Here is a 16053-nt window from a genome sequence, read left to right as displayed (position 1 = left end):
TTTTTAATACAATGGAATCTGCCTAGTGTACACAATGGTAATGTAACAAACTTGAACTACAACCATTTTAAACCTTACCTTGTTCTTGCTGGTGTTATTTTAATTATGATTGCATGCTAAGCACCACCTTCCTCCCTTTGCTTTCCTTCACCCTACAATGAATGATGTACGGTACTTTTTTGGTAACTGGATTTCATTAACATTTATGAACTCTCATAAAGTAGTAGAAAAAGCAATTTGTGTGGAAGAATTTTCCACCTCATTAAACAGTGTTCTTTTGGGGGTCAAGCTGATATTTTTTGTTTGATTCTTTTATAGGTCCTTTGTCCTTCCCCAAGCCCGAGGGGATGAAAGGCGAGAAGTTCTTTCAGAGGGAGTTTGGTAATGACCTGTAGATGGTGCTAGACCGAAATTGGTTCGTGTCTCAAAAAAAAAAAAAAAAAAAAAATTCTCCTCGACTCAAACTCTACAGCCTTCTCTCTTCCCCATCCCAACCGTGTCTGCTTTCCCCTTCCCCAACGTTCAGTCCGGTTGTTTCGCTCTTTTTTTTCCCCCTCGACCTTTAACGCCGTCTCCTGAAATCCAGATTCTGAGGGCAGGACAGGATGGTGTGCACCCCTTGCCTTTTCTGGCACAACGCGCGGAATAATCCTAAATGAAAAGGAAGACTGGGCCGGGGGTTAGGGGAGCGGGGGAGACGGGGGAAGAGGGAAGAAGGGTGGAGGAAGAGTAACGGACGCTGTGCTTTCAGGCTCGGGGATGCTTCAGGATGAAGCGCATGGAGACGGTGTTTTCCAGGTGCGCGGTCGCCCTTCCTTGCAAAGCTCCCTCGGTTCATTGCCAAGATTGCGTTTTGCCCAGATTTTGAAGCACTTTCTCTGACTGTCCCGGAAATGGGAAGGTATTGGGGACTTTAGAGAAACTGAGATTAAAAGCTCCCGGATCTTTCCTTAAAAAAAAAAAAAAAAAAAAATCCTCCTGGTTACAATTTAGTTGAATCTTCTATCTATGGTTCCTTGACCAAAACAGATTGTGTTTGTTTTCAAAAGGGGGTGGGAGGGGAAGGTTAATCCATAAGGAGCGGTCCTCTACAGGCATTGTGCTGGCAGGAATTAGAGCAGAACCCGGGATGCTGTCTTTCTAGACAGCTTCCCGGCCTAACACTGCTTCCATTTCACTCTATGCACGCGGTAGGGCACTGAGAAAATGTTGAGCTTTATTGAATGAGCACTGGAGTGGGGGGAGGGTGAGCGAGAGAGGGGGAGTTTGGATGCTCTGAGGGAAAAGGTCCGAGTGATGGTGGGGAAGTGAGAACAATCTCCCCAACCTCTCCACCAAAGAAAATCTGAGTATGTTTTCCAGGAGGCGTGGATGAATGATTATCCCCACACCCCCATAACATTTTCTGAATGCTCTTACAAAACACCCATTTTACCACTGTTACCCACCCAACGGAAGGGTAGGGAATAGAAGATTGGGGAAAAGAAAGGAAAGAGAGAAAGTGTCAACATCGATGCTTGAAGGAATATTGAGAACCACGTGAAGGCATAGCCCAAGAGCCTTGTAAAGTTACAACTCCCCCAGGTGACAGGTGCTGAAGAAATCAACATACAAGGGAGAGTCTCCCTTCATTCTAAACGCATAAATAACAATCCAACCAAAATCTTTATATTCTCTTTTTTAAAAAAATAATAACCCATTACCACTGGAAGAATTTTTTTAACCTTCTAACTATTATATACAAGTAAGAATTGATGTTTTCTGCTTTCTATCATTAAATAATTGCGTGCAAATGATCGAGCACGTTTTAAACACTGATGAGTGTTGTTTTGGGTAAAGAAGAGGGGCAGGAAATGCATCTAACCTACAGTTGTGGGGGGGGGCGGTAATTGGGAGGGGCGGTTCTAAATAGCTGAGTCAGCAATTACATTACATCTTGGTGGAAGTGCATTTTGCTGCAGTTATTTCTAACTAAGACGCCTATTTCACTTAGTAGTGTAATTATTGTTTTGTTTTCTAATATGTAATTACTCTTTTTCGTCGCTACAGGAACCTACTGAGCTTGACTAAAATAGGCAAGAATTATTAAAGTTTAGACTTAGGATGTTTTGTTTAAGAAACAATGTGACCTCGTTTGAAGGGTCATTAAATCCACACCTGCCTTACGACCCAGTAAAGCCGGAAAGGTGAAGAAACGTCATTTGTAGTCACTGAGATTGAGTTTAGAAATGGCCAGCAAACATGACAGCCCCTCCCCCCTCCATTCACACCTCCTAAAGAGGTTACGAACAGTCACACAGAGTATATGTCTGCATCATGTGTATGTGTGTATGTGTTTGTGAAAGACAGAGAGAGAAGAGAAGGGAGAGAAGAAAAAAAGACAAGATAAAGAGAAAACATATCCTTGTTTCTTTTCATTTACTTCCTAATGTGATTTTTAAAAGTTGCTTCATTTTTCTTTTTTTTTTCCCCACAATATTTCCTATTTGAATAATATCTCTTAATTTGATCTTTCTGTATTCCTATTCTGTATTAACTCCTCCAAATTTGGCTATCTCTTTTGCAATAACGTGTCCTGTTCAAAACCACTTGCAAATAAAACAGGACTCACTAATAGCACTTTTTTATTTCATGCCGGGTCGGCCCTAAACGGTCAAGAACAAAGAAATGATCCAACATTTGTCTCCTAATCTTCCTAAGCAATGCTTCTGTGCGCCTGTCTCAACACGGAGCAAGGTTTATAATTATACTTCAGCTTTATGACCAGTGTTTCCTAATCACCATGTGGAAGTTCTAGGTGGAGTTTTCAATAACTCGAAACAGCACAAAAGAAAAGTGGAGGATTAGTCCTATTGTTACTTAGACCAGGTGCCCGCCTGAGTTGTCTTTGTTGGTGTCAGCTTCGCAGGAGGATTGCCTGCCACGTCATGGAAGGGAACGTCTCCTGTCCCACAGAAAACGATTCATTTTCTCTAACTATTTGCCCAAGAGCTGTCAGGTTCGCAGTCCCGTTCCTGGCTGCCAAGAAAAGAATGTGTTGGGAGACTGGAGTCTTCAATGGATCAAAATAAACTACAATATTTCGTTCTCGTTACCTACTCTCATTCCTCAACCTCTTCCACCTCTTAATGTTCAAATATTCACGTACCTCTTCAATAATTTAACTACCTAGGAGACTGGACATATATAATTTTTCCAAACACGCAAGCATCCTGGTGGCTATCAATCATGCTTTGTTTTCTATGAGATGGTCTTTGTGTGTTTAACTGTTCCGCTTCAGCCTATTTACATGTGCCTAGTTACTGGACATTTATTTCAGCTTTGAAGATTTGTTTTATAATGGAAACCAAAGCGGGAGGGGAAAACGCCCCATTTCAAGTTTTGAATGGATTAGCCCTTAGGAAGTGTTGCTTTTAGGAGCTGCGTGTGCTCTGTGGGCCTCTTTGTAGATGTTAATTTTTATTCAGAGATACAGGCACGTAATGGAACGGAAAATATGTTATATTTCCTAAATCGAGGGTTTTATTTCTAGCAAACAATGCTCCAGTCAGTATTTGTATATGAGACAAGTAATTGTGCTCCAATGCTTAAATAAATCATTGATGGGTGAAATTACACATGCTCACTTAAAGTGTAATGTGATTAAGAGATTATGAGATTGCAGCTAATATATTGTCTCACAGCTTCTGGACCCAAATCTTGACACCAGAAATCTATCAACTACAACTGTCCTTAAAATTATAGTTGCCATTTCTATCGACATAGAATCAAAAATAACAACAGATTTGGTTGTTCGTTTTTAAATATATATGATACATACATACATATGTGCACATAAAATATTTGTTCTGAGCAAAAGAAGATAGAAAAGAATAAGATTTAGGGGACATTTTAAAGTTAAATTGAAAAGACTGGGGTAAAGGGTGGGGAGGAGGGACTGAGTGGTTGAAGCTGTGTCTGCAAGCTGATTACCTCTCATCTGAAAGCTGCTCTATTTCCTTACACATTGGGTAAGTCCTTTATCATGGGGTGGCACTAGCTGTGCCTCCAGCTATTGCTTGCCTAAAGGTAAGAGCTGGGACGGCAAGCGGGATCCTATCATCAGACTTCATAATAACACTGGGTTTGCCACAGCTGCGCTATGACCCTTTGTGATGGAGCTGATAGCACTCAGATGAAATAATGTCCTTCTTTTGGTGTGAAATTACCATGTTTATTAATTGAGCTAGACATTAGGTTTACCTTTTCTTTTTAAGTCATGAAAATTTGTGATTCAGGGCAAATGATTCCCGGACAGACTCATCCCTCCCACCTCTTGCCTGTTCCCTCCCACCCTTTCGCAGCCCTCCTTCTTTCCCTTCCCCCACATGGTATACCGTGCAGTGGTAATGCTTTCGAGGTTTAAATACTGTCGAACCCAAGGAGAAAAGAATGCCAGTGCAGTGTTTGTGTTCCTTTTAGTCAAGTGTTATCAAATAATCACAGATAGCCCGGAACTTTGAATTAGAGCATCTTTTAGAGACTACTTCATCAGTACTACAAAAATCGTTTTCAAGACAAAGAAACATCAGAGACAAAGACAGATTTAACGTATTAAATCTTTATTAAAGTGAAGTCATTCTAATTGAAATGACATATTGGGTTTCAGGGAGATTGGATTTTTTTCTCTTTCTTTTTGGATGCCTAAAATTGACTTTTGCGAGGAAGGAGTCAATGTTCGATCTTCATTGTTCCTGGCGATAGTTCTTTTTCCAGCTTTGCCCAGGTCCCGACCACTCCTAGCCATTCACTATTTTGTGGGAGATGCTACTTAGGTGCTCTAAATGATGTGCATCAGCGCACTTGTTTCTGAGTGCCCTCCCAAAACGCTGAAGGTCTTTCAGCTAAATTGTGCTCCCAGGTTTAATCACTGTCTGCGGCATCCATGCTTCAGGTAGTTCAGGAACGCACAAGCATACACAAGATCACACTAAGGGATCTGCATTGCCTTCAATTACACTGTTCCAGAGAACAGTGTAAAAGGATGTTATGTCTTTCCCTTTTCCTCTGCAGTTGCAGTCTGACTTTCTGGAAAATAAGACTCAATGCTTAGTGTCACCTAATCAAAACCAATAAGCACCCATATCTGTAAAAAGAAGCAGGGGTTTCTTTTCCAGAGTTATCCAGATAATATCCAGATATTATCCTCAATATCTACTTCCTTTTTTGACAGAATTGTGGGCAGAACTAGAACAGGAGAGCGCACACACACACACACACACACACACACACACACACACACATCCCAGTTGCAAGCTTCTTTCCCGCTGGGGTCGGCTTTCAGATTCAATCAGCTCTTTAAACTTCCACGGGTTTCAGTAGCGTGTAAAATACTAAGGGTGGAGGAAACTCAACTTGCAGGGCCCAGTGAGGGAGAAAGATTAGGCTAAAAGGTGAAGTAAGGTGAGGCTTCCATTCTTCAGGGAACTGAGCAAAAAAAAAAAAAAATGTTTTTTTTTTTTTATTTGCGAAATGTTTCCCAAAGAAATTGAAATTTTAAATCAACAGTATTGAAAAAAAAATAAAAGTAGGATAATTAAATTGAGTGTGTGTGTGAGAGAATGAGAGACAGAGACAGACAGAAATAGAGGGTGTTAAACTAAAAAATGTTATCAATGATAGCAATTTAAAGATTAATTTGTTTTTCCTTATTTCTCCCCCTCCTCTCCACACACACACACACACACACACACACACACACACACACACACACACAATTGTGAGCCAACTGCTAGAATCAACTTCCATGAAATAGCCTAATTTTTCCTTCATGTTTAAGGAATATTCAGAGCTCCATGGCCTGGTTAATTTAATTTAATATCTACAGACCCATGGAAAAAAAAAAGACTGTATAGTCTACAGTAAATAGGTCTCTTGTTTGTTGTTAAGTTTGAGTTTGTGTTTTGTAATACCTTTGAGAAGGAAGGCACTGGTGATGGCATCATGATGAGCTTTTATCTTTGCCTAACTGCTACAATAGTTAAAAATCCAGTGAAGTATCTAACTGGTCAGCTACCTGGCATTATTTTCTTGTACTCTTGGTGTTTCCTGCTCCTTTCCAGTATTAACTGCATCTTCTGCCTCTAAAATCTCTACAATTGGAAGCTCAATGATTATTTATTTCCTTCATTCATTCCAGGCAGCCAGAACTCTAAAGATAAACTGTTTTTGGAAAACCACATTAAATAACTCTGTGGCACAGAGAGATACTGATGTTTTTTACACATTGCACATAGGAAATGAACAAACTGATTTTCAGGGTGACATTTTCAGAAATAGAGCTGATTTTAATAGGATCCCAACTAGTGCGCTAATTAAGTATTTCACAGTTCCCAAAATTAATGTGCTAACATTGTGAGTTTTTTCTTCAAGTAGTCATAAAAATTGGTCTTCACTAACACTACCACCTTCAACTTCTCCTCCTCCTCCTCTTCTCTTCCCTAATTCCCACACCTCCCCCCCCCCCCTTTCTGAATGGCATTACAAAGAATTTTGTCAAAGAAAAGGCAGACTAATTGTTGCCAGAAGACAGGGTTTTCAGAATCTGGTTCTCATAAGCCAGTTTCGGTGAGCATTGTGGTTAAATCTAAACCTAGCGGAAGGTTTTTAGGCAGCTTTCTCAGCAAAGAACAATGCAAAGAAAGACAAACTTCAGTAAAAATACTCAATGCGGGAATGTTTGGGGGTGGGGTGGGTATTTAAGATAGTTCTCTGAAGTTTGTTTCCTTGTTTCCGGCTCCATCTTTTCCATATTTGCTTCCAGGAAGTACCTTTCTCTAAACTTACTGCCCTTTAGCTGGAGGGTTCTTAATAACTAAGTAGAGTCACAGCGCCAGTGTGGCATTTAATATGCTGATGAGGAGGTAACTACTTTTAGCTGTTGGGGCAAAGAAAAAGTTTTCTCTGGAGACAAATGGAGGTGGGAGGTCCTGGAGAAATGAGCTGTAAGTTTCTATGGATGTGCCTTGCAGGCCTCAAATTCTGTGAGGCATCTCACCATTGGCAATCCAGCAGTCAAATACTACTGTCACCTTGGACTCTCCAATAGATTTTATTTCATGATTCTCTCAGAAGAGCACATGGGTAATGTACGCTGCTGCCTCTAAACTATATCACCCTGAGGAGAGCAGGAGCTTCTTCCATCACCTTAGAGAATTGAGGTGTCAGTGTCAATCAAGAAGTCCTTCACTTCCTCTGTTTCCATTTTCTTTGTAAAGAGAGATCTGTTCTTAGTAAAATTCATCAACTTGAGCCTTCCTTGACTAGAGCAACATGCGCACACACATATGTAGGTATGTATGCATGTGTTATGATAACTGTTTTGAGGGAGTTGGAGTTGCATTTCTTTCTAATAAAAACAAAACAAGAAACTAAAAACTTTCTGTGATACTACTTCTAATTTCTACTGGATTACTAAACTTCCCCCCTCCCCCAGAATGTCATTTTCTTTTTACCCTGTTATTTCTGGCATTTTCAAAAAAAACCTGAACCTCAGTATGAAGTGAACCAGATAGTCTTTTGTTTATACTATCTCCTCTTTTTTTCTTGGGTGTAATAGTGACTATTCAAAAGTTTATTATTGGAAGAGACCTCAGAGATTATATAGAACACCCCCCTGATTTTACAGATGAGGACAATGAGGCCAAGAAAGGTGTTATGATTTACTAAGATCACAGAAATAGTGTTGATGCCAAATCCAATACTTCATTACTACACCACACTGACTCCAGGAAAAAAGAAACAATCCACCTCCCTGCTATAGGATGGGCTAGAAAAACTACTGCCATTTTTCAGGGCTTGAGGGAAAACCTGCAGGAGACCACCATCTTCTTCTGCTTGGACTATTCATTTTGAATTTCCTGCGATAGCAAGTCTCTCTGCTCTGGGTTTAGAGTAATTACTACCAGTTTCTTATAGGAGTTTTTATAGAGTCCCAAGAAACAGTCCTTTAATTTTAACTCATTTCCTTGGTTTCTTACCCTTGCTGGGGTGGTAATTATATTTATTGAATCTGCCCCCCATGGACACATCCCCCTCCTGCAATGTTAAAAAAAATCCAGTTTTTCATGGGTCCATTCTGCCCCTTTAACTGTATTAGGGGGTCAGTACTTCCTAAAAGACTTCCTGCTGCCAAACATTGGTGACTACCTTGAAGTTCTTCCTCATTCCTCTTCATATTTTATTGGAAGCAGCACTGGGGAGATGTAACTGTTATTCTATGACTTTCTTCTATTTCTTTGATTTCAGAAAAATCAAAATCTGTCCCTCTTGCCTACCAAAATTAAGAGGTAAGGAATTTTTTCTTACCTGAACGTTTTAATTTTCAAGCTAAAAGGCAGTTTGGTTTTTTTGTTTTGTTTTGTTTTGCTTTACCTTTCAAGAAACCAAGCTGCTGGAGAGAGCCAAGAAATATATGCTCCATCACTACTCCCAGGATGAAAAAGTAGCAATTGCATTCTCTCCAGTAGGCCTCATACATGTTACCATTCAGAGAACTGAACATGTTAGAGAGCATTAGGGGGAAAAGTCTTTATAATCGAGTATTAAAACTGTGGTCATGGCAGTTTGACTTAAAATAAACACCTGGACCTCAGCATTAACAGTTCATTTGACACATCCATTTCTATTAATCCTGGAGACCTCAACAATTTAATCTGACCCTGGAATTTTATCAAGGCCTCTGACTGCTAAAGGATATGTGCATCCTAGAAGGGAAGGCTGATATGATATTTGCCATTCTAATGCTGACCACAATCCCTCCCTCTTCCCCCTCCCAAGCTGTATATTTGGAGAGTTAAGATGAATTACTAAAAAGCGCCATGTAGTGTAATACCATAAAAGGAGTGGTGCGTTATTATACCATTCAAAGCATGGAACAGTTTTCATTTACATATCCATTCTCCCGTTGATCACCATGAAATAACGTTGTTGCAGAACTAAAACTGTCTAAGTCATTGAAATAGGTCTCAAGATAGGGCTATTCGGGTATTTTAGGAAACCTGTTCATGCTACTGACGTTTTCATTTTATAACCAAGCTGTAAGCCTCGTTCTTATAATGGAACTACAATCTCTTATGTTCCAAAGTATTTGCATAATAATTGCTACACAAAATCAAACCCCATTTTTCCTCTTTTTCATTTGGCTTCATTATTTTCTTACAACATCAACTATTTTCCTATATCTTCTTCTAAAGGTCTTTCCTGTAGCTGACTTCTTCCTTTCTTCTTTCCTTAAACACTTCCATCTTTCCTTCAAAGTAGTGGTTTTTCAGATCTACAGGCTAAATCTATGGAATCCATTGAAAAACATTGTCAACAGAATTCAAGACTTTTTTTTCATAGATAGTAATAGAAAATCATGAGGTAGATAGGGTCTTAAGATTCAACTTCTATTTCAACCTGTCACTTTAAAGTCAGTTGGTATCTGCTAAATCTGCAGACAAAAATTTTAGGAAGTAAACTAACTTTAAGATTTCTTTAATGTTCTTCTTCCTCTTCCTTTTCCCACCCCAAAACTTCTAAAAGAGACGTTAAGTGAAACCATCAACAATCTTAACAACGTGTACTTCTTTGTCTCTTCTTCTCGATAAGCTTCCCACTCTAATCAACATTTGGCTACCCGAATATTCAGTGTTTGCAATTCATCTCCTGAGATATGAAAGAAAAAGAAAAACTGGATTGGAACATGTTTTGTTTTACAGGGTGACCTTTGACTCTTTATTCCCAATACACCTGACAGTTGGGGCTTGGAAAAAGACTCGTTTCTGTATCTGTTGTGTTGGTTCACTGATGTTTACTGAGAAACGTCTTCTCCAGAGCCGAACTCAAGGAAAAGTAGTTGCAATATTCGTGTCTCCTAGTTTCAGCTACTCTGCCTGTCTGCCCAGGACCGAGGGAGGTGGTGGAACACCAAGGGGGTTTTGCTAAATGTTCCCGTCGTTTGCAGGGGCTGGGATTTGATAAAAGAAGACAGTATTCTGAAAAGATTTGATTGAAATGGCGTGTGCCAGGGCTGATGGGAGCCAGCGAAGGACAAAGCACCGAGAATCCATGGACACTCGAGCAATTATTCCTCCACGCTGAAGGTGGATTAGCGCGATGGAAAGAAGCATATGTTTGGCCCGGGGCGACACTTCCCCCCGGCTGAGCTTAGAGAATGAGAGCGGGGAAAGAGGCTGAACCTGGAATATCAACTATAGGAGAATCAGCTCCCTCCTTCTCCCCCTCCTCTTCCCTCTCCGCCCCTCCTTTTCCCCAGAAAAGTCTAAACGAAATTTTACAAAGAGAAAAAGGGAGAGGGGGATGAGGGGGCAGGGAAGAGGAGGGAAAAGGGGGAGGGGAAGACCAGAAGTGCAAATGGGACTGGAATTGCCACTGAGTGCAAATAAACATCCCGGGATCTCAATCCAGAACGATTCTAAAGGGAGATCGATATTTTAGTATTAAGACAGAGAAAGTATGGAATAAATACTTTTCTCTCATCTCACGAAACTTTGAAGGTCTGTGGAATAGTTGAACTCCGATATTCGGTAGAATAAGCCACGGTAGGTCAATCCAATAGATACAATAAAACAAGTGTATAATTGCTTTTAAAAGATACAATTGGATAGTGATCAATAGAGCCCAGAATTTCTCTGTTAGAGAAAGAAGGCCAAAAGCCTTGGTACTACTAGAGAGAAGACATTACCCCATAAGCTGGTGTGCGAAGACAGCTAGGGGTAGGATGGGGAGGAGATCCTTAGGTCAAGAAGTAAGGAGAGAGGAAGTGACATGGAATGTAATCCAAAAGAATCTGTGTAGAGCTCTGTGACAGACTCAGAAATATTGAAATTTCACGATGAATTTCGATAAAATAAAATATTGTCTAATCGAGTCCTATATCACCCTCCACCCCCATGAAGAATTAAAATGCTATGGAGAATGTTTTGCCCAGGAAATACTCTAAAAACCTAGTTTTGGGCTTTCCGACTTTCAGCACCCTCCCCGAGGCTAGTGACACTGAACTGGGGAGAGAGAGAAGGAAAGTTTAGAACCTGTTCGCGAATGTTTTACTGCAGCTTAATTGGGCCTAACATTGGAGCGAGCGCTGTGGTCACTGCTCCAGATCTCCTCCTTCCTCTCCCACCTCTCCTGTTAATGTTTTTCCTCCCGGGAGCCGGGCTCTTCACCTGCCAGCCTCTTAGCCCTTGGCGAACCCTGCTGAGGGGGCGGAACCAGGGTCTTTGCCCCTCAAACTGCCTGCCCTGAGGTTGACCATCAAAATCAAGTTGCGAATTCCTCCCCAAGCAGGAGGCGTCACGCAGCAGGTTTCATTTCAAGGAATTTAGAGAGGAAGGCGGGTAGGTTTCTGGGGCAGCCCGGGGTGGTTTGGGAGAGGCGAATTTCTCGGCTTTGTTCTGCTGGGTTTTGCTGGATAAGGGAATTTATTTCCACCTTCCCCCCCCCCACCCCCCGCAAATGCTCCTTTCGTCAGACAAAAGTACATCCCAGATTGGGGGGGGGGGAGAAGAAGAGGGGGAGGAAGACTGTGAAGACGGGAGAAATTCTCAAATAGGGTTTTTAATTGACAATCCAAAATAAAATGCTAACTTTAAACCTAATACCCAATAAAAATATATGTTTTTTTCTGTTTTGAGACGCATGGACTTAATTTAGTTTATATAAATAGTCTTATACATCTTCTGGAGCAGCCGGCAAAATGGTCAGGGTGAAAGGGAAATACCTTGGAGGTAACTGTGGATTCCTTCTCCAGGTACCGAGGATTATAGACAAGTTTCCATATAAAGCTCAACAATTGTGGCGATCACTACAGCTTCGTAAAGCATTGATTAGCAAGGGCAAGAACTGCAATACACTAACCGCTAACGCAGAGAACTAATAGAGTAAATAAGGCTTGTGGTTAGGATTGTTGTTAGAAATAGCCTATTGTGATGCAGATTTCCTGAGAGAAAGCACTCATAGTGAAAGATCAAGCTAACTTTTTTGGCTCTGCACCTGCTTTGAAATCCGACGTGTGGAGCAAGGTGAAGTTAATTATGATGAAGTTACTTAAAGAATTTCATGTTTGGTAGTATTCTTAAGTAAAAATCTCTGTCCTGTGTGTACTTTGAGGAAAGGCCATACTTCCTTTAGGTTAGGAATTGTACTCATGCCTTCCTCTTTACCCTGTAACTAATAAGTATTTCCCCCAAACCTTCTAAGTTTTTATTTCCATTTAAAAGACAAGTTTCTTCCAGATCTTCAAAACAAAACTTCCTAGACTGCCTCATAAATGAGAAAGGGGGAGAGCAGAAACAACTCTTTTAACTCAGTGAATTTGATTTTTTTTGGTAGTCCACAAATTTAATCTAATCATTCTCCCTCACCTCATTCTTTCAAAAAACGATGGCTGAGCAATAGAATTTTTTTTAATTAAGAAAATTTCGACAGAAATATGCTACCCACCTTTCCAAAATAAATGATTGTTTTGTTTTCCAACGATTGAGTGTCCCCATCTCCAATAATAACTATTGAGCCCGCCAAGGGGCTCAATAATAACTATAAGTGCAAATATTTGGATGTTAAATATAATTTGCTTAAGCAAATTGAGTGACTTTTCTCTATCAATGATAAATTTATTAAGTGAATGAGATTTTGAATAGGATCTTGCAAGAAGGAGAAAGGGGATAGAAGGGGAAGAGGAGAAAGAAGAGAAAAAAAAGAAGAAGAAAGAAGAACAAGAAAAGAAAGAAAAAACTACTACCTCTATTTGTGAACATGTCAGAAAGAACTATTTCAAACCAAGTTTTTTTTTAATGCTAGAAAATATGAATCTAAATATGGATTTCAGTTTCAGCTGTCAGCTAACTTTTCTATTTCTTTTTAAAATAAACTATTTCTATCAAACTTTCACAATCAGTGCCCCATCTTTTGTGATCAGGACAAATTATTAGTAATGGCATTAACAGTGGCAAATGAAGAAACCACAACTATCAAGCAAGGGCTCCCAGATTTAATGCTGACAATAGCCAATAACTGAAGTCTTGGGAAGTATAACTTTTTAGCATGATTTGCTTAATGAGAAAAAGAAACTATTTTAAAGCCTGATTAAATTAAATCCAACAATATTTATTACCTACTTTGAGCATGGCATCATGCTAGTTCAGATAACAAAGAAAAAGATGAAAAACAGAAAAAAAAATCTAATGAAAAATAATCAAGAGAGGACTCAGATACATATCTATTCTCTTCATTTTTATTTGTTGAGTGATGTTTTGAGTTGCTTTGAATTGGGTTTTTCTATGGTGATAGGTGTTGGGAGCAATATCATCTCTTCTCTCCCACATCCATTTCAGAATTAATTTAAATAACTTAAAAAGCCAAAGGATAAAAGGTTAGTATTTACTTCTAACACCTGATTGATAATCAAGTATGCAAAGAACAAATTTCAGTAATCCTTTCTCTATACCTCCTCCATGTCTATACCTGTAAAGTAGAAAATAAAAACATTTATTATTTATATTACACACTTCCTCTTTCTTAGATATGACCCTCTTTGGATTTCCTTAACTTTACCCAAAATGTGAAAAGAACCCTACCCCCAACCAAATTTTCCCCCACCCCAATAACATAGTGGCATTGGATGAGATCTTTAACTGGGATGAAGCAGATGTTGGCTTCATGCCGTCCTCTAACTTGATTATTCTTTGGACACGTTAGGCAAGCATTAGTGATTGATAATGACGCTAATTAACCCCTTTCCTTTCCAAACAGTAAGCTGCTGCCAGCGGGATGCTGCAAACAATAAATATAAAACACTGCATACATCAATATCTGTTTAAAGCACAACTTCATTTTGGCATGTTCAACTACACTGGTTTCAGTTAACAATTAGATATGTATTCAAACATTTGTCCTAAAACAAAACAAAACAAAACCCTAATACAACTACCATTTAAGAAAAGGCTCCTCTCACTTTAAGACTACAAAATGCTATCATACCTGTCAGATGGCGAAAAGTTAGACCATAATGGAAACCATGCACAATTTTTATTTCAGGTCTACACTTTTTTTTTTAACTCAGTTATTCCAGCTTTGTTCTTAACCTATTTAAACTTGACACAATGAGGATGGACTACATGTAATTTCTTCGTTGTGGGAGAAAGAAAGTATCTTATCTTTGTTATACTTTCTGGGCATGAAATCTGACATACAACTGTGATGAATTTAGTTTTGGTTGAAGTGAGGTGATAGAGAGTTGGGGGAAATGTTTTATATATAGTTATGAAATTCAAATTTTAAGCAGGATTTGGGTAAACTAGAAAGAATTTGATGTGATTATAGAGCCTATTACATCTTGACATAAAGAAATGTATAATAAATTTAGAATTTTGATAAATGAATATTCCTAGCAAGTGAATAAAATGTATTCAATTAACTAAAACCCCATGCACTTCTGAACTGAAATGGAATCGACTGTAATTGATTTATTTGAAACCAGAGGTTAAGGACTGAATTAGCTAAGTACAACTGGGTATTTCAAGCCACTGACTTCTCAAATGTCAAATCCTTTCTATTTTAAATATTATTTCAGCTGCAGGGCATTGCTGTCCTGATGGCTGTTCCACCAGTTAAATCTCAAATTATATTAATATTCGATTGGGGGAGGGGCTAAATTGTGATTTTAAAAGTTTTTTTGGAGGGGGGATAACTCTAAACCTTGAAGGAGCACAGTGGTTTGATTTGAATCAGGTGTTGAAATTAGCACACACACACACACACACACACACACACACACACACACAGCAAGAAGGATATCTACTTTAACATCCAACTATTTTTCCTAATTTGAGCTAATCTAAAAGAGTAAATGCTCTTAACTAAATTAGAACCTAACCTAGAATAATAATAGTGATGACTGATGCATTTAAAGATAAATCTGGAACCTGAAAAGGCAATCATTACATGTTTTAGAAGCTGCAGGTTGGTTACAGCAGAGAATTCCATATCCAAATAGTTTCCATTAGACCTATAAAATGTTTTTTTTCCCCAATAACTACCTCCCTCACCCAGCCATTTCCTCTCCAAAATGCTATGAAGCTTCCTTTTTGATTCACTTGTGGGGAGCTGGGGTGGGGGGGAAACTATGCAAGAACCATGATCCTTAAAATGCACAACTATAGAATAAAATGAACTAATTCTATATATTTTGAAAGCATTGTTTATTATGACCTTGTAATGTTCTAACACAACACTTCCTTTTTTCTCTTGCTCAGGATGCAAGGATTATATTGGGTACAGGATTTCAAAAGTAACAAGCATCTGTAAATCCAGATATGAATGAATGGTATTTAATAAGATTGTTTCCATTTAAAAATGAGTATTTATGTGTTGTTGTAGAAAGAGCAGCAATGTATTGCTGTTTATGAATGCTATTGTGCCTGAGGTTAGGATCCCCCACACAATCTGAGATGCAGCCAAGAAAAACAGCCCTGATAGACAATGCTTCATTTCACCTGCTACAGCACTGTGCATTTCATTTATGTCAAGAATATGTACAGTTAGGGTTCATTCACCTCATTATTTTGTTACATCTACTTTACAGTTAACCAGTCTCTCTAGGAAATAATAAATAACCGTTTTAAAAACAATTGCAGCTTTGCATTCAGAGGATCCACTTTCAATTTGTATTAGGAAAAATCCGCCATTGTTATGAACTAGCTTGCTTTTGAAAATAGAATTTAGACTCCACCAACTCTCTTCTGCTTGACGAGATTGATTTTACACTGCCTTCCCTAAGTAGATTACCAAAGCAAAATGAAACATATTGGACTTTATCTAATACTTTGCATCACTAGCCTTATCAAATATCAAAATATATGAGCAAATGTTAATTCTCCCTAGTTTTTCTACATACCTTATATTTAACCTGTGCCATTTTTGCTTGGAAAACACACAAATATTTACCTCACGAAGCAAAGAGGTTTTGTTTTGTCTTGTTTTGTTTTGTTTTAATGACTAGCATGAGCTCTAAAT

Source organism: Antechinus flavipes, chromosome 1 (assembly GCF_016432865.1).
Source record: "Antechinus flavipes isolate AdamAnt ecotype Samford, QLD, Australia chromosome 1, AdamAnt_v2, whole genome shotgun sequence".
In the NCBI taxonomy this organism is placed as follows: Eukaryota; Metazoa; Chordata; class Mammalia; order Dasyuromorphia; family Dasyuridae; genus Antechinus; species Antechinus flavipes.
This window is presented reverse-complemented; position numbering follows the sequence as displayed.